This window comes from Arvicola amphibius, chromosome 6 (genome assembly GCF_903992535.2).
Source record: "Arvicola amphibius chromosome 6, mArvAmp1.2, whole genome shotgun sequence".
In the NCBI taxonomy this organism is placed as follows: domain Eukaryota; kingdom Metazoa; phylum Chordata; class Mammalia; order Rodentia; family Cricetidae; genus Arvicola; species Arvicola amphibius.
Genome location: NC_052052.2, coordinates 118,933,876 through 118,953,086, shown reverse-complemented (window position 1 = coordinate 118,953,086; position 19,211 = coordinate 118,933,876). Strand labels below are relative to the sequence as shown.

General features: G+C 37.8%; 1 long non-coding RNA gene across 1 annotated transcript; it reads left to right on the top strand.

Moving 5' to 3' along the window:
- Positions 1-4,315: 4,315 nt before the first annotated feature.
- On the top strand, positions 4,316-18,879 carry LOC119817886. The gene is made up of 4 exons (XR_005285956.1): positions 4,316-4,430; positions 16,102-16,329; positions 17,582-17,660; positions 18,658-18,879. It is a non-coding gene; the product is annotated as an uncharacterized LOC119817886 (long non-coding RNA).
- The last annotated feature ends 332 nt before the right edge of the window (positions 18,880-19,211 follow it).

The window sequence follows — 19,211 nt, the reverse complement described above, 5'->3', positions numbered from 1 at the left end:
AGACAAAAAGGCAGCCTACTGAATGAGAAAAGATCTTTACCAACCCCACATTGAGACAGAGGGCTGATCTCCAAAATATACAAAGAACTTAAGAAACTGGTCATCAAAAGAACAAATAATCCAATAAAAGAATATGGGAAACAGAGAACTCTCAACACATGAATCTAAAATAGCTGAAAGACACTTAAGGAAATGTTCAATATCCTTAGCCATCAGAGAAATGAAAATCAAAACAACTCTGAGATTCTATCTTACACCTGTAAGAATGGCCATGATCAAAAACACTGATGACATCTTATTCTGGAGCGAATGTGGGGTACACTCCTGCATTGCTGGTGGGAGTGCAAACTGGTACAGCCGCTATGCAAATCAGTATGGCAATTTCTCAGAAAATTAGGAAACAGCCTACCTCAAGACCCAACAATACCACTTTTAGGTATATACCCAAAGGATGCTCAATCGTACCACAAGGACATGTGCTCACTATGTTCATTGTAGCACTATTTTTAGTAATCAGAACCAGAAAACAACCTAAATGCCCCTTGATTTAAGAATGGATAAAGAAGATGAGGTACATTTACACAATGGAGTACTACACAGCATGCAAAAAATGATATCCTGAAATTTGCAGGCAAATGGATGGATCCAGAAAAATTCATAATGATTGAGGTAACCTAGACCCAGAAAGACAAATATAGTATGTACTCACTCATAAGTGGATTTTAGATAGAGAGAAAAAAAATCAATACTCAACTTTTGAAATTCTCAGCACTAGGAAAAGTCTCAGTTCTTTATATAGTTCCAATTTTTAAAGAATAAGCCAGTTTAGTTTTGTGTGACATACCACATGCAAATCTCACCAAGAAAGTCATTTGAAAATATCACTAGCTATATATGAAAAGGTTTTAAAAATACATTAAAATAATAATGTGCCACTGTATTTTATGAAGTTTTGATGTAAAACAATTACCATCAAATGTGACCAAGGTGAAGAAAAATTAGCAATTTTCAGAAGTAATTTAGAGAGCAGTTTAATCAATTATAACAAAAGCCAGAGACTCTGCATACTGTTTCCTTTATGTGTGAAACATTGAAAACCTAAGTATGAAGTTATATAGCCACCAGAAATATCAAAGAACTAGCCAGTGATGGAACTGATTGAGTACATCTCAAACCAGTGAAGGTTTACTCTTGGGAAATTTTAATTCAGGTTTAATCATATTAAATTTGAAAAATTCAAGATTAATACTTTGGTATTGATATTACAATCTAATTTCATGTGCCTAGTAAAAGTCAGAGAAATATGAGTAGATGAAGAACACCAAGAATTGGTAAAATTAACAGAAGTCATGTCAGACTCAGTGTACACACATGAAGTCCCAGGGATGAGGGAGGTCGAAGCTTGTGAATAGTTTGGGCCTGTAAATTCAAGATGAGCCTTGGCAAAAAAGCAAGACCCTTTGTCAAAACAGAAGAAAACAGGACTAATGAACCGGGGAACAAAATGGTGCACGAGCAATATTATTTCGCTGAGTTTGTGCACTTCAATGTGTAGATCTTGTGTGCATGTCATATGTAAGTTTTGTATGTAACTATGCTTTATGTATTGTTCTATTCTTTAGTACACAGGCCCTTTGAAGAAACTTTTCAGATTGAGATACTTTCTCATGTCCTCAAGACTCTTTATCGCAGCACGGTTTTCCTTTTCGTTTTTACATACTTTATCTCTAAGATGGTCTGCCTTGTTGGGGCAGCAATATAGCCCAAACAGTCTCGGCCAAGGACAGGCTGACAAGCCGATGACTCGGTGAGTCTGGGGTGCTGGGCGGGGGACACAGGTGCTAGACGTGCAGCATTTGGTTCTGAGTAGGGTTTGTCCACACAGTGAGTACTTCCACCTGTTTTCCCAATTGTGGCTCTGCAGCATGTCACCCCAGGGTTCACGCAGTTCCTTCTTGTCGGTCATGGACCAGTGCTTCCTCCTGAAGGCAGGGAAGGAGTGTGCTGCTCATGGTCCTTGTGAGAACTCCTGGTCACAACGTGGAGGGAAAGCCTTCCTAAACGTCGAGTATGTGCTGATGTGACCATTTCTTGTTGCCCTCGCGTGACTTCATCAGGGATTCAGATTTGCCTTGTATTGTTACCTGCTTCCAGTTATTTCACAACAGATTTCACCTGGGCCATATGCCTAACACCTTCAGCATAAGCTGGCTCCAAGCTTTGGATGAAGTCGGTGGGACTCAACTTAGTAGCTTTATCGGGGACATTTTATGAAAAGCTAATTCATCTGTGTGAAATGCCTCCAGAGTTTTGCCTTTCAATCCAATATGTGAGTATAAAATTGGCAGCCTTGCTAGTGACTCCTACCCAAGGGCTCCTTCGGGGACATGCTCACATCACTAGAGAGAACCTTGCCTTGGATTTGACAGTCAAATTCACTAACTCACTTTTCATTTTCCTTGTTGGAACTGGTGCTAACAGTGATGACATCCGGAGTCTGAAAAGTGAAATTCAGTCCAGCTGTGGCTGCATGAACCGGGATGTGGAGTTTGCCACCCATTACCCCCGCCCTCCCCGCCGCCCCCCCCCCGCGCCCCCCTCCGTCCACCCCCCCCCTCTCATTTTCAAAATGAAAAATGGTTTCCCAAGACCTGGCAGCTCACAGAGTAGGATTCTGTACTGGGTTCATTGGATACATATGATAAGACTGAGACAGGAAGCAGCCAAAAACTTAAACAGAAAGCAGTACCAAGTTGGAGCTGGAACATTAAGGCCGAGGATAACAGATACTGGATCGAATAGAACAATGGTAATAAGGCCAGTCTGAGAAGATTTGCTTTCAATGTGGCAACAAAAACCATAAACTTAAGCTGGTCTTTGCTATCTATACAAAACAGTTAACTTATTGTAGACTGTATTTAAGGGATATCAAGATGCATACCTATAAATACATGAACTATTTTGTAACAAGAGAGAAAGGTTCAATATTGATTAATGTTTGGGAAGTATTCTGGGATGCAAACATATTGAAACCTGGAAAAAATGTAATGGGAAAAATGTCTATTTATGTTTACTATTAAACGTGATATTGAATATTAGGAATATATTGTTACTTAAGGATTGAGTTAGAAACTTAAAGAATCACATCTTGGTAATAAGCACTAAAATTAGATGTAGGTTTTAAAATTATGCCTTGTTCCCACTCTGTTCTCCATGTCCTTCTATTTGCCCATGGGCCACTGGATATAATCCTTTCATTCCAAAGTATTTGCCTCCAAAACAAGTAAACCTTTGCTCTAGGATGTTTCTTACAAGGTGAAAAGGATCAGAAGAACAATGGAAAAAAGAACACAACCAACACATCATAAACACTCACACAAACCACACAACCAACACATCATAAACACTCACACAAACCACACAACCAACACATAAACACTCACACAAACCACACAACCAACACATAAACACTCACACAAACCACACAACCAACACATAAACACTCACACAAACCACACAACCAACACATAAACACTCACACAAACCACACAACCAACACATACACACTCACACAAACCACACAACCAACACATAAACACTCACACAAACCACACAACCAACACATAAACACTCACACAAACCACACAACCAACACATAAACACTCACACAAACCACACAACCAACACATAAACACTCACACAAACCACACAAGCAATTCAAAGGTTATGTGGGATCCCAGCTGACTTAGATTATCTAATTGATATTATGAAACAATTGTCTAAGGTTTGCGTATAATTGAAAGTTGATTATGTTATTTTAAAATATTCTATTTCTGAGCTGCTACAGAAAGAAAGTGTGCAGTGATTATTAATACAGCAAGTTCTTTAATTGCTGCTAATTCAAGTAGTTAAGGACAATAAACAATGGCAATAGCAAACTCTGGACCTAGCAAATTCAATTCCCTTCTTCTTTCATCCTTTTCTTTTTATATTCATCTGTTTAACAAATGTTTCTTAATTCACCCCTTAATGTGCCAGGTACTCTGCTAAGTTCAGATCAAACTATAAAATAACAATTTACCAAGAATTATCTGGATAAAGTAAACTGGATCTCCAAATCTATATCATTTCCCATAACATAGACCTTTATGCAAAAATGTTATTTTGTAACTATTCACATCTATGGGCAGAGGATACTTTGTTGGGGCATTGTAAAGGAGTGGAAGGTTTAATGGCATCCGTGGCTTCTTCCTACTAGACTTGCAGTACCCACTTCCCAGATGAGATAACATAAAGCACATCCGGCATTACCAAATGATATGCAAGACGATGTTTATTTCAGGACCTCTGGCTCAAAGAAACCAATAGGGGGTTATCTCCATGTGAATTATGGTGGAATTATTCTCATGCTGAACTTATGCAGGAATAAGGTGAGTAAACCTGTGTGCACATACTTGTGCAAGTTGTAGGCTGCTATGAAGGGAGGTAGATGGATTAGCTAAAATTTAAATGTAAGGTCTGCTGATATCCGAAGAGCCCTTTCCCAAAGTCTAGCATTTAAAGAAATATTATTGGTTTTTATTAGACAAATTTGCAGAAGTAGAATTTATAAGAAATAAATAACGAACTGGTTAAAATGTTCTTTCAAGTTTGCTGTGTTTTGCTTGATGAGCAAGGTCTTCTGTGTTATTCTACAAAATTCTGAACACAGTGCTCACAACAGCTAGCTTGCTATTAGTTTTAAATCAGCCAAATTTATGATACATTAGGTCTTTGTTTTATGTGCTATTTGTAGATCCTTGACCATTTTATAGAATGGGGATGATAATTATACTAATTGAAATGGTTCCTAGAAGCTCATGGTTATTGTATCTTGCTTGTGTGACATATTGTTGGTTATATCTGTGATTTATTTGCTGCTGAGTCCTTGGTCAGGAACACAACTTCCAATTATCTAACCAATTATAACATGATTTCATGGGAAAGCTGCAGCAGCTGCAAGTGTTGACTAGAATCAGAATGGCAGCCCAACAGCATATACACTAAAAGTGAATTTTGCTGTGGTTGATGTCTGCCAATGTTTGCAAGGAAGTCCTAAATAAACCTATTTTTGATTAATTGTGTGCTCTTGCTCATGATGGGTGGGACCACTTTATGGCTCTTTCATGATCATGATGGTTAATTATAGAAATTGTTCTGAACAATATCCCAATTAAAAGTAATTATTTTGTTATGACAAAATGCACTAATATTTTTTCTTGAGGACTATATATTCAGACCCTAAGTATATCCAAACATCTGGCTTTATCATAATGTCGTGCAAGAGTTTAGTTTCACAATAGAACACAATTTTGATTTCCAATAATCTGTCTTCTGTAAGTACTTAATTATGCTTCTTAGATAATAAATGCCTTTGACATAGAACACACTCTTTAAGTGACTATTCCCACCTTGTCAATCCCTTACTTCAGAGTTACTGAAATGTGGAGACCACTCATCCCTCTTCTGACAGAGAGCTCATTGAGTTTGGGTCTGAGGAGACAGAGACATCTATCTGTGGCTCTTGTGTCTTGTGCACATTGATTTTTACAACATATCGCAGTTTAAGAAATATTAAGATGGAGACAAGTGTATATATTAAAACCAACCCTATTGCATCATCTTCAAATTTCTATTAGTTCACCCAAGATGAACAAATAATCTAAATTAGAATAGTACACTTCTATGTAAATGTAATTTTAAGATAACTGTTCATTATTATTCAGTCATAGTTTCGCATTCAGAAAGGTACTCTAGAAAATCTATTTCAAAATATCATAATGACATATTACCCAAACACTTATGCCTCACAATGGCAAAGATTTCAAAGCTCACTAACATATTTAAGTGTCTGTTTTCTCCTTTGCAGTTCTGCAGGCTCACTTGCAGCTCATCAGGGATAGAGTGCACTCACTTTTCTGGTTTGGCTTTGGCCTTTGGGGTAGAATCAGGTTGGCTACACAATCACTTTGAAGCCTAGGTTGAAAGAGGCACATCTGCTTATAGCCCCATTCATGGAAAATAAACCAAGTCAAGAGCCAACCCAAGCTCACAAGCTCATCTGAGACCTGTCAATGTCATATCCCCTAAAGTCTACTGCATTTAGAAAACACACTAACATGATATTGTGTAAATAAAAGTCTTATGGCTAAATCTAGCAACAGTGCATCAAGTAGACAAATTCCTCCTGCACAAGAAAGTGGAGTAAATAATATTTGCTGAATAATAACGCCAAACTCCACATAAATATAGCATTTTAAAAGGTGATCAGAGGATACTGATAGTAGTATAGGTTAGAAGAGGGAGTAGGAGAATTATTAATAAGGATTTAGAAGGGCTATATAGAAGCTGAATGGTTTATCAGCTCCATAGATATTCACATAAATTCATCATAGTATGCATGCACATACATATAAAAGAGTTTAATTGGAGCTACTTTACAATGGGGAATAATCCTCTCAGTAGTTATAGCTTGCTAAATAAAAAGCCCAATGGTGCTTGTGGCATACCTTCCCTCAAGTCATTCATCAGATCTGCCTTGAAGATCCCCGAATCAATACAAGCTGGTGCCATTGCTCTTGCACACCAGAACTTCATAATAAATTGGTCCTTACACTGTGATGCTCTTGAGTTAATACACTGGCATTTTGGTGTATTTTAGTATTTGATGTTTTAATAACTTAGAGATGGCTCAGAAGTTAAGAATGTTTGCTGCTCAATTATGAGAACCTGAGTTTGAATCCTAGTACACACAGTCGGAAGCTTCCATTGCCTGTAACTCTAGCTCCATGGGATCTAATGTCTACTTCTGGCTTTTGTGGGAATCTCTGCACATAGGTGCACATTCTCTCTCTCTCTCTCTCTCTCTCTCTCTCTCTCTCTCTCTCTCTCTCTCTCTCTCTCTCTCTCTCTCTCTCTCACACACACACAAATAATTTAGAAGCAATATAACTCAATTTGATGTGTGTCTGCTTTTGTGTCTAAGTATACAAAAAAGATGAAAGAATGTTACCAGAACATTTCTGAGTGCCAAATTACTGGCACTTTGAATCAGAGACACTCAGTATTTTTACCCAATTGTTTATTTCTTTTTCTTCTATTTTAGGAGGCAGGGTCATACTATGTATCCCTTGCTGGCCTGGAACTCACAGAGGTCTGCCTGGCTTGGCCTTGCCTCCTGAGTGTTTGGATTAAAAGTATGTATCATCATGCCTTACTCTTTTGCTTCTTTATATCACACAGATATTACTATCTTTAAAATAACCTTATATGAAGCTACAACATTCATTAGGAGCCAAAAAATAGCTACAGACTTTAAAACATAAGACTAATGCACCATAATTAGGATTCTAAAAATGAAGACAGTTGTTTGAAGTAAACATGAAGTCATAAGAAATTTTAAAAGGAGATTAAATTAGTTAAGTAATCTTCTACACTGGGAAAGTAGCCTAGGGATAGCCAACGCAATAATAACCAATTATTCAGAAGAGGTGATGAGTCAGGCATGTTAACACATTCCTTTAATCACAGCACAGGAGGACAGAATGATAATGAATTCAAGGCTAATCTGGGTTACATAGTATGTCCCTGCCTCAAAAAATCAAGGGTTGGTTGGGAATGTAACACAGTTGTACAGTACTTGTTCAGAATTTACAGGCCCTTGGGTTTGGTTCCCAGCACAGCAAAAGATCAGTAATTTTTCAGTAATACAATACAGATTTGACAACCACTAGGTGAAAAGCTGTAGTTGTTAATTATATTTTACACTTTCTTTACATCATTGACCCTGCTAATTATTATAAAATATCTTCCCAATGTTTTCTGCAGGTTTTAAAATTATTTAACTCCTTAGAGAAAGGAAAAAAAAAACCTTGGATTTTATTGCCCTCTAATGCATTATTTTTGCTTTACATTAGACAAAGTAAGGAAGCTTCTCTTTATAAAATTATCCCCCACAAATTTAGACATTCAATGATCAGAAAGTTTAAAAGTAATAAGGTGAGAGATGGTGGTAAATCAAACAGCCACCAAAATTCCTTTCATCTCATGATCTCATCATTCTCTCAGCCTTTGCTGTAATCTGCATGACAGACAGAGTTATGCTGTTACCCGGCTTCTAAGGCACTGGGATGAGAGAAGTCTGTCATCTTGGTCAGATCAAGCTGCTGTAATGCATTCCATTGGAGATGCAGGGCAACCAAAAATATGCATTTCTGCCAGTACTAGAGGCTAATGGGACCATCTTCCTTATTGCAGATTCTGTTTAAATTTATTTATTTCTTATCAATTAATTATTATGTTCATGTTTATCCTCTAGTTTCAAGAAGAGGAAACTTGCATTTCTTCCTTTCTTGTAATTCTCCATATCAGGAGAGGCTCGTGTTCATGACATGTTCACACTAATCACTTCCAAAACCCGAGAGCAGCTTTGCATTAGACGTGTGTGTTTCCCTCACTTGAGTGGGCCTGTTCAACACGAATGTAACCATGTATTTTTGTGAATGAGAGCTGGCATGTCGAATGCATCTTACAGGAAAATAGTGTAATACTCTTTATTATTTGTTTTCTAAAGTTAATACCATGGGTTATTTTTGTGAACAGCCTGATGTTTGGGATCTTTTTCTCAAAATAAACAATTCCTTATTTAAAAAAAAAAAAAAAAAACTCTACTTCTTAATACCATCAAATTAGAACTCAGAATTTTGCTACATACATTTTGACTGAAGACAAATACTCTTCCCCTAATGTTTGTCCTCTTCATTGAAAATCATTATACAGATATGCAAGGCCCATTCTACTAAAAAGGGGACAGCTATATGATTGTCATAAAAGGAAATGAGGACTTTGGTGGCAGTTTAGATTTCCTATCTGTGTCTCTGTCTCTTTCTCTCCCCCTCTCTCTGTCTGTCTCTGGTTTTTTGAAACAGGGTTTCTCTGTGTAACAGCTCTGGCTGTCCTTGAACTGGAACTTGACTGGTAGACCGAGCTGGCCTCAAACTCACTGAGATCCACCTGCCTCTGCCTCTCAAGTGCTGGGATTAAAGGTATTAAAGGCGTGCATCACCACTGCCTGACTTCACCGTCTCTCTTTTAGTTAGAGACAGAGGAAAAGTGAGAGGTAAGTCTAAGTTCAGCACTCTGTCTACTACTGTAAAGGGTCTCCAACAGATGGGTAAAACAGAAACTCTGTTAGTTTATTAGAACATCTGGCTATGATTTAAGAAAGATATTCAGCTGAGCTCAAGAATATTTGTTCTGACACCAAGCTTGGCGTGGTCTGGATCATGCTCACCTCCAACATTTGCTATAGCCAAGTGAATAGATGCAGTCACAACAAGCAGGAGCCTCTCCACCTCCCCATTCACTGCCACCTGTCACAAGGTCTAGGTCTGGCTCCAAAGTTACAAACTTATCAGGGGGTTGGTTTTATCTTCCTACTTAGTTCCAGTTGGAATTATGTGTACCTCTGTACTCAAGAGATTAAATGGACATAGAAGAAGTAGGACCTAGACTAGATAAAATGCTGTCTCACAGTAGAGAGGTTGTGTGTGTGTACATTTCTGTGCAATATTAAAATTAAACATTACTCTCTATTTTGTTCCATCTTGGAATAATTGGACAGATACATACCACTGAAATGTATTATGTTGGGATCAATTATCCACTAAACATCCAAAGGCAGCCCAAGACTTCCTGTATTAACCAAGGGTATGTTTATTTAAAAACAAAACAACTTTTACACGCATGTCACCATATGGATTGTTTCTTCAGAACTATAAGCAGAAGCGCCTGCATTTTACAGGAGGCTTTAGAAGAGTAAGTGACTCTTGGATGTCTCGTTTAGCATTTCTCTAAGCTTGATGTTATATCTTTTACACTTTCAGGACCGGGGAGATGTTTGCTACATATCCAGCATTCAATATAGAATTGGCCAGGGTATAGGGGATGACATCTCACCTGCTGTGTCTGGATGCAGAGGCACCAGCAGCATCTAAGCCTGAATCTCAGGCAACTATTTAGTTCTTTGATCCTGCCCAGTAAAAATCAAAGCACAATAGCAAAACATCTTTCTCCACTAAGTGCTTCATACAACCAGCCCCAGTGCTCAGGTCTCAGGAATCCAGTGTGACCTGTGCAGCAGGTTCTTACCAATGGGGAAAAACAAAAAGGCCCAGGCCAAACTGGAAGAGACATGTGCTAAAAGGAAGTTGAATTGCTATGCCATGTGCTAACTCTATGCTTAACTGTATGAAGAACTGTGAAACTATTTCCAAAGTAGTTACATCATTTTATTTGCCCTTCAGTAATGTATGCTGGGTACACCACTTGAAAACCCTTACAAACATTTCCATTTTTCCTGAGTAGGGACATCCTTGTGGAAGCAAGTAGAACCTGCGTTTTTTTATCTTACTGCTGGCTAAGAAATGCATTGAACATCTTTCATTTATGTATTAGTCATACATGTACCTTTTGGAGAAATTACTGCTCAAATCCTTTTTCCAGGGTTCAAATTGTGCTATTGCTCTTTTTACCTTCAAGTTTTAGAGGTTATTTATACACTGCAATTATAGTATATTTTTTCAAATATTTCTATTATTTTTAACCTTAATTATTTAATGATTAGTAGAACTGACCACTACAGCACTTTGTGTCTAGGCTTACCTACAGATTTTTTTCTATCTTTGTGTGTATGTGCTTCTATGTGTATGTGCTTCTATGTGTATGTGCTTCTATGTGTATGTGCTTCTATGTGTATGTGTGTGAGAATGCTCTTACAGCAATGCCACAGTGTGTATGATGAGGTCAGAGGGCAACCTCTCATATTGGTCTTCATCCTCCATACTACTGGATACAGGTTTCCTTGTTGTTACTGCTGCAGATGCTTGACTAGCTGTCCTGTAGCTTCCAATTCTCTAGTATCCCCTTCTATTTTAACATAGGAGTTCTGGGAATTCTGATATGCTACTGTCTTGCTTTACGTAGGCTCTGGGGTTCTGAACTTAGGTCTTCACCCTTGCATGGCAAGAACTTTATGCACTGAACCATTTTCCCATCCCAGATTTTTAAATGAATTAATATTCTTAGCATGTATAGTTTTATTAGATTTTACTATTTCTTCTTGGTTGTTTAAGTTTGAATTTTCTAGGAATTCTCCCATTTTGGCTACTACTGTCTTTGTCAATGTCCTGTTTCTGTGAAGAGACACTATGACCATGGAAACTCTTATAAAGGAAAACATTTAATTGGGTCTTGCTTACAGTTTCATGGCTTCGCCCATTGTCATCATTGCAGCCAGAATGGAGACACATAGGCATACATGGTGCTGGGGAGTTAACTAAGAGTTCTACATCTAGATCTAAAGGCAGCAGGAAAAGAGAGGCACCAGACCTGGCTTGAGCATTTGAACCCCCAATGCCCACCCAAGTGACACTAACTCCAATAAGGCCACACCTTCTAATAGTGCACCTCCCTGGTGATAGAAGCATTCAAATCTATGAGCCTATGGGGAATATTGCTTTGCAAACAATCACAGCCACATAATAAGACATGTTAGTATTGTCCTTTTTATCTAAAGCACATCAGAATAGTCCCTCTTTCACACACAAATTAAAATTAAGTAATTTGAGTTTTACTTTTGAAATTCTTGGTCAACATGGTCAGACTCAATTAAATGTCTGTTAAATTTGTAGTCAAAGAACCAACTTCCCAAAAAATCAGCTTTTGCTTTGGTTGGTTTTTATCTATTTCTTATTATATATTTCACTTATTTGGCTTTTAATTTCTATTGTACTTTTATTACTCTTTGTCTCTCTTTGAATTTTGTTTGCTGCCCTCCCCCCATGATTTTCTTTGCTGTGATAGAATACATTAGCGAAAGGCAACTTCAGAGACAAAGGGTTTGCTTTGGCTTACACTTCCAGGAAGTTAAAATCCATCATAGTGGGGGAGTGCATGACAATAGGCAGGGAAGCCACAGCACAAGAGCAGGTAGCTGAAAGATCACAATTTACCTACACCGGAAGCAGAGGGAGCATAAAGAGGGGTGGATAAGGAAGGTAGAAAAATCTTGGAGGAGTGGGAGGAGGGGAAGGAACATGATAAAATACATTGTATGAAAAAGATCTTTAAAATAGTATTTATAATATAATATAGAACCTCTGGAGATTGGATTCTGGCTGTTTGTCATTATTCATTATTGTTGTTGTTATTGTTAATTTATTTTTTCCTTAATTAATCTTCTAAAGTCTATGTATTGGTTTGGATAGCCACCTTACTCTAGAAACCCATATTAAAAGTTCACAGGAGCAAATTAGGGAAGGAAATACTTGCTCTGGTTCTTGGTTTCTGGAGCATTTCAGCTCATTATTAAGACAGGAATCTCTTCATTTTTGTTTGAGGGAGTGTGTGCTGGAGTCTCTCAAAAGTCAATGGGTCAGGAGGAAGACAGAGAAATGCAATATAACCAGAGGCAGGCATCACCCTGAAGCCCTGCTTTCAGTGGATGTAACTGGACCCTGTGTTTGAAAGATTCTATAATTTCCCCAAACAGTGGCGTAATAGGAGGGACAAGTGTTCAAGCTCATTAACCTACTGAGACAGTTCACATTCAAACCATAACACTTGGTCATCAGTCATAGTTTTACTGGGAGGTAGTAGTGACTTTAAGATGTGGGACCTAGGTAGTTTCTTTGGTCACTAAGGGCATGGTTTTTGAAAGAAATAACTAGTTTTTAGCTCTTTTCTGTTCCTCGGTTTTACTCTTTTCTCTTTGGGCCATGAGATAAACACATGTGCTCCACTGTGGTGTGCCTACAAAGACTGGATGCCTTGCCGATAATTCCAATACAGCAGGGTATTGCATTTGTGATACTTCAAATTGAACTACATCCTTGTTATTTCAAAGTTGATTATCATAGGCATTTGCTATAATGATATAAAGATGATTGGCGCAGTCTTTTTCATGTGTCTCTACTCAATTATTTTTATCAGTTCACAAAGATTAAACCAAAGTTTCCTGCAAATCTCATTTCCTAACCTTTTCTAAGGGACTTTCTGTATGTTGGAGGGAGACAAGTGCTCAGCTGGGCAGTTCATACCCCTTCACCTCGGTCTTTACTTATTGCTTGTACAGCGGCCCAAGTTCAGTAATTGAGCTCTTGGTAAAATTATAAAGAATGATCGCATGTATCCAGTGGGAATCCAGGGGAATTCTTTGCTAGGAAATACGCCTCCAATGACAGTTAAATTATGGAAAAGTATTAATTCACATTGTCTTTCTTGCTGGAAAACCATAAGCCATGCACTTCAGCTGGTCTGCTTTTTAAAATCAATCTGAAGAGCTCAGAATTTCTTAATAGGACCCATAATGCTGTATAAATAACTGAATGCCAAGGAAAACATATATTTTACAATTTAGTTCTCTCTTTGTTAACTATTTCTTTCTTAGTTATGATCAACTAATGATCATAGAAACATCATGAAATCTTTGAAAGAACTGATACCATGATCATGGTTTTAAGAACTTGCAAGATGGTTCACAAAGAACTTGTGTTGGATGACTTTCTCCATCATTGTATGGTTTATGACGATTAAGACTGTCAACCACACAGAAATTTAGTGTCGCTGGGAGGTGGTGGTGCACGCCTTTAATCCCAGCACTAGGGAGGCAGAGGCAGGTGGATCTCTGTGAGTTCAAGGCCAGCCTGGTCTACAAGAGCTAGTTCCAGGACAGGCTCTAAAAAAGCTGCAGAAAAACCCTGTCTCGAAAAACCAAAAAAAAAAAAAAAGAAAGAAAAAGAAGAAAAAAGAAATTTAGTGTCAACCCTGGTTCTGGTCTCCCAGAAGTCTTTGACACCTCATTGCTTGATTGCCTGTGGTCTCCAGTAGCTTATGAACCCTTAGGGAAATGGAGAAAACAGCTCCCTACAAAGGCCACAGCACCTCATTTGCTCCCAAAGGCTGGTCCTCATGGTGATCTCTAATTTCTTTCAAAGTTAGGACTTGAATTATGTAGACCTTGTGTTTATGTCATTCTTCTGTTTCCCCATGGGTTTATAATTCCATAAGCCATGGAGTGTAAATGACATCAGTATTTGTAAGGAGAGCGTCATCCAAGCCATTAGTCTCATTCTCTATTTTGCTTAGTTTCAAATAATATCTTTAAAACTATAAAAATTCCTACACAATGTATATGCATTGCAGATACTTTAAGTACTTTCAAATGACTCATAGATATAAACATGTTAGAAATTCAGAGTATGCATGTTTTTAATCACAAAAATGTTTAAAAGATAAACATGCCAAATAAATGACACATCAACTTGGAAGCATTTGAAATATCCTTTTGTTTGTTTGCCTAATCTTTATGCTACATGTAGGCATTTTCTCTATTTTAATACAATTTTCAGTATTAGGTTATATATGTATCAATGTGTGCATATGTATGTCTGTGTCTATGTGTTAGCATGCCATCACATTGTTTCTCCGCAAATCCAATGCGTTAGTCCACAAACATACATTCCAGATAGATACACACTATCTAACTGCTGTGAGGCAGTTAGTTTAGCAGGCAATTCTGAGAAGTATTACCACAAGAATTCTGAAGCTGAATGTTTGTTTACTCCTAAAAGATTAGGCTATTTTCTCAAGAGAGAAAATAGTGTGTACATACATGTGTTATTAGGCAATAATTCTATAGTGGCTTACAGTAACTGGATAGGATTCTTGTCAATCCCCCCTCCCACATACTCTTGATATTGGGTCACTTTAAATTACACAGTGGACTTAAAATATTTAGAAATACATGAAGAATCCCATGTAAAATTAATCAAATTCAATTTAATTGTCTTTTGAAAGTTGAACTGCCTTTCAGTGCATGGATATTCTGCAAGTGAGGGCTCTACAACCACGTAGGATTGCTTTCGCCCTCTCCTTCTCCTTGCCAAAGGGGAGATGTGAACTTTTGCTCAGAAAACCTCTCACTTTCGGGATTGTCATCTGTTTCTTGTTTTAATTGTTTGAAATCAATAGTCCATTTTGCCACGTGTGTCATTCATTAGATTGCATTTTATCTCATACTTTATAATGCTGAAGAAGGGCTTGATAACAGAAAACTCAAATTATCAAACACAGTCAAAGTCCAAGATAGAAGGGACATAGGATACTTGCTGCCCTGAGGGCTTCAGGTAGATAGTGGGTATCTCTAGGTCCTTCAGATTGAGCAATATGTAATTCAACAGGTCTTGTTCACTGATAATCTCCCCCCCCCCCACCCAGCTGCTTCTCATGGGTTCATTCAAAGAACACTCCATCAGAAACAGTGGATTCTGCCTGAGAAAACAGCACACTTGTATTGCCAGTGGGTAGTTCTAGGCAGCAAAAGTCAGTCAATGTCATGAAAACAGTATGTGATTCAATGGGAAAAGGGTGGGTGACTTGGCTTTTCCTGGGCTGATCACACAATGGCTCCAGGTTGACTTTTGATAAGGAATGTGACTGAGTTCAGTGTTCTTGTTAGATAGACACGTTGTGGATCAACTCTTGGAAACTGTTCTTCCTATCTGGGCAGTATGTTTATTTTCACATCCACATGCCACTGTTTCAGGCAGGTTTCCAGGAGGATCATTTGGAGGTAAGTTTATTTCTAGCTCCCTTCCTTGTAATGATGGCCCAGGAGAAACTGACAAACCAAAGGGGTTACATTAAAACATCAGCTACAGGGATTCTGGAAAATTCTACACATCACAGAAACACAATTATTCTACCTTAGTCTTATGATTTTATAAAGTCTGTTTTACATGTTGCACCAATTCCAGCTTACATAATTATTGATTATTTCAATTACTTTCATATATATGTATGGGCTCATTCTGTTTTCAAGTATTTTTGGTTTTGTACCTAGGAATCAGAGACATTTTGGGGTCATGTAAAACATTTTTTCATTTATTTTACATATTTACTGACCACAGTTTCCCTTCCCTCCTCCTCCTCTTCTCCTATCCCCTCCTCCCACTTTTTTCTTACCCACCCCCCACCACTCCTTCTCCATCTTCATTCATAAAGGGATAGGCCTCCTATGGGAGTCAACAAAGCATGGCACATCAAGTTGAGCTAGGACCAAGCTCCTCCCCCTACATCAAAGTTGAGTGAGGCAACTCAGAACGTGGAATGAGTTCCCAAAAATCATTCTACATGCTGACATCCAGAAATGCCAGCACCATTTGTTGAAGATGCTTTCTTTCTTCAATTGTATAATTTTGGCTCCTTCATCAAAAAATCAGGTGTTCACAGGTATGTGGATGTATATCAGGGTCTTTGATTTGATTCCATTGATCCACCTGTCTATTTTTATGACAATACCATGCCAATTTTATTGATTTAGCTGTGTAGTAGAACTTCAAACCAGGAATGATGATTCCCCCGGAAGTTCTGTTATTGTACAGGATTGTTTCACTACCCAGGATTTTTTGTTTTTCCATATACAGTATTTGACTGTGGATCTCTTCATCCACTCCAATGAACTGATGGATGAAGCCTCTCTAATGATAACTGGGCTAGGTACTGATCTATGAGTAGCAGAATATCATTAGGAATCATTTCATTGATTTCTTTTCTTTTTTTTTTAAATTTTGCCAGTTGTGTTTAGTTCTATTTTGGGTGTCTCAGATATCCAGCTTCTTAATTGTCTAAATTTCCATCCATGTTTCCAGTCAAGCTAGACAGACAAAAAACTTCATCCTTGGTCTTATAATTTACCTAAGTTGGATTGAGTTTTAATGAGGCCTTTTATTTCTACAGGAGACATTATCCTTGTCTTTAGGACTTTAGTTGAATAATTTCTTAATGACACCACCTAACATTCTTCCTCTTTTTTTTAAACAGTAGAAACTATGGAGTTACCTATATCTTGCTTTGTCTTTGGTTGATATGTGTTTAGAACCAACACAGCAATGCCTGCAACTTGGTAGACCCCTTTGGCTTGTGCATTCAAATCCACCTACCACCCCCCTTCCTCTTTTCCTGCTCCTCATAGATTCACTTCAGTCCTATACCCATAAACCACTATGGTAAGAGAGATAAATATTTAGTTATTTTCAAACTAGTTTGTTTCACATTAGCATGATTATTGTCAGATCCATGAATCTATATCATTTGAGTGGTATGTGATGTTTCTCTAAATGTTTCACAGATTCATGTAAAACAATTGAAGCAAATTGAAAAGTACTTCCAGTTGGTTTAAGTTTGAACAAATAGTCAGTTCTACTTTTGAAAGACAAATAAGAGCACTTTAAAATCTTAAAACACACAACAAAACCTCATAGAAAAGCAAACCATGTGCACGGATACTGTTAGTTATTGATTCCATTTGAAAATGGGAAGTGAAAGCCATGTATTATTTTCATGAGCTGCACCTCACCAATACTACATACTGTGTTGATTAAAAACTCCTACTACAAAATCTGTAACACTTTGTCCATTCTGAGACAATGTGCTCCAGGCTCCAATGGAACTCATTGTTCTTTAATTTCACTGTTTTTTGTAGAATTTGTTGTTTAGCATCATGAGATCTTAAACATTTCCCATCACAACCTTCTCTGAGTTCAAGATCCATAAAGCACAAGGTAGGTGTTACTTGGATGATTTATCTGTTGTCCAGATGGGTGAAAAAGGATTTCCCTGTTTACTCGCCTATGACTCTAGATTCATTTACTGCCTGAGAGCCATTTTCCACAAAGGTCAGAGCTGAATCTTACCAGTGTAGGAAGGGTGCTGCCAAGATCATGAGGTGGGGATGTTATCCTTTCATAGCTGGGAAAAAGAAAGTTGAGATTGGATCATGAGATGTTATTACAGCTCACTAGATTCATGTCTAAGTAATGGGAGAATCACAGAATCCCCACTTAATGACGAGGAGAACAGGCTCTCAATCCCTCAGAACACAATACATTTCATAGGAAACTGATAACCAAATCCCCTCACACCCAAGCAGTTAAATAAAATAATCTTCTTCCTGTTTCCCAGTCCTGTATATCTCCACCCTCAAATAAAACTGAAGCTGAAGAAGTACTTGTATAAATTATGGCTATGTGACTTTTTACAAAATTTATTAGTTTTATTAGTGTGTGTGTGTGTGTGTGTGTGTGTGTGTGTGCGTGCATATTCATGCGTGTTGAACGTTGGATCATTTGTGGAAGTCAGTTCTCTTTTTCTACCATGTGGCTGCTCAGGAACCAAATTCAAGTAATCATCAGGCTTGACAGAGAATAACTGTACCGGAGCCATCTGGCAAGCCTTGCCTATATCCTCTTCCTATTGTGAGAATTTGTGGATATAAGCCATAATGACTTCTCATATAGGAACATGAATACAAAGCATGTTCTCTAGTTCATTCTTCCCTAGTAAGGAGTCTGATGCTTGAATAAGTGAGCACAGAGAAATTGGAAATGGTATATATCTCTAATAAAGAAAGCGTACTTTAATCATTTACATTTAATGTATTTGCGTGTAGCCCACCACAGTCCAATTTTTTTTTTGTTTCTTGAACCTAAGGAAATTATTAAATTAAATAATGGACTTGATAAAGTTTAGAATATGTTCCTCTTTTTGGCTGTCTTTGAGTCTTTACAGTGTTACATCAAGGTCTACAGGAGATTGGTTCAAGTGATCAATATTTAGAGACACCACAATAAATACTTTGTGAAGACCTCTCCTCTTGCCCACGAGGTTGAACTGAATGGAATTGTACTCGCCACATCACCTATGAAAACTGGATCTCAACCTCATTTTGTTGTCAGAGGTAAATGTGAAGCTGATACGAACACCTTAAGATTTAATCAATAGCTGTAACTTCCTTTCTGAGTATAACTTCGTGGTTTTCCTCGCTCCTGGAAGCTGAGAAATTGAAAGTGATGCATTATGAGTTCATATATTTTTAGATAACTTTTATATATCTACTAGACCTTGGGAGTCACTCACAAGACCAGAAGACATTGACACATTGACACAGCTTCCCAGACCAAAAGAAACTTAGTCTCTTTCCACAATCCCTTACCTAACAAATGTTCACAGCAGCTGCTTACAGTCATGTTGATTCAAGCAGCCTCCAGACATCAACGGCTCTTCCAGGAGATGTTCAGGTATAGTAGATTGTCTCCTTACTCCTCCTCTAGCTG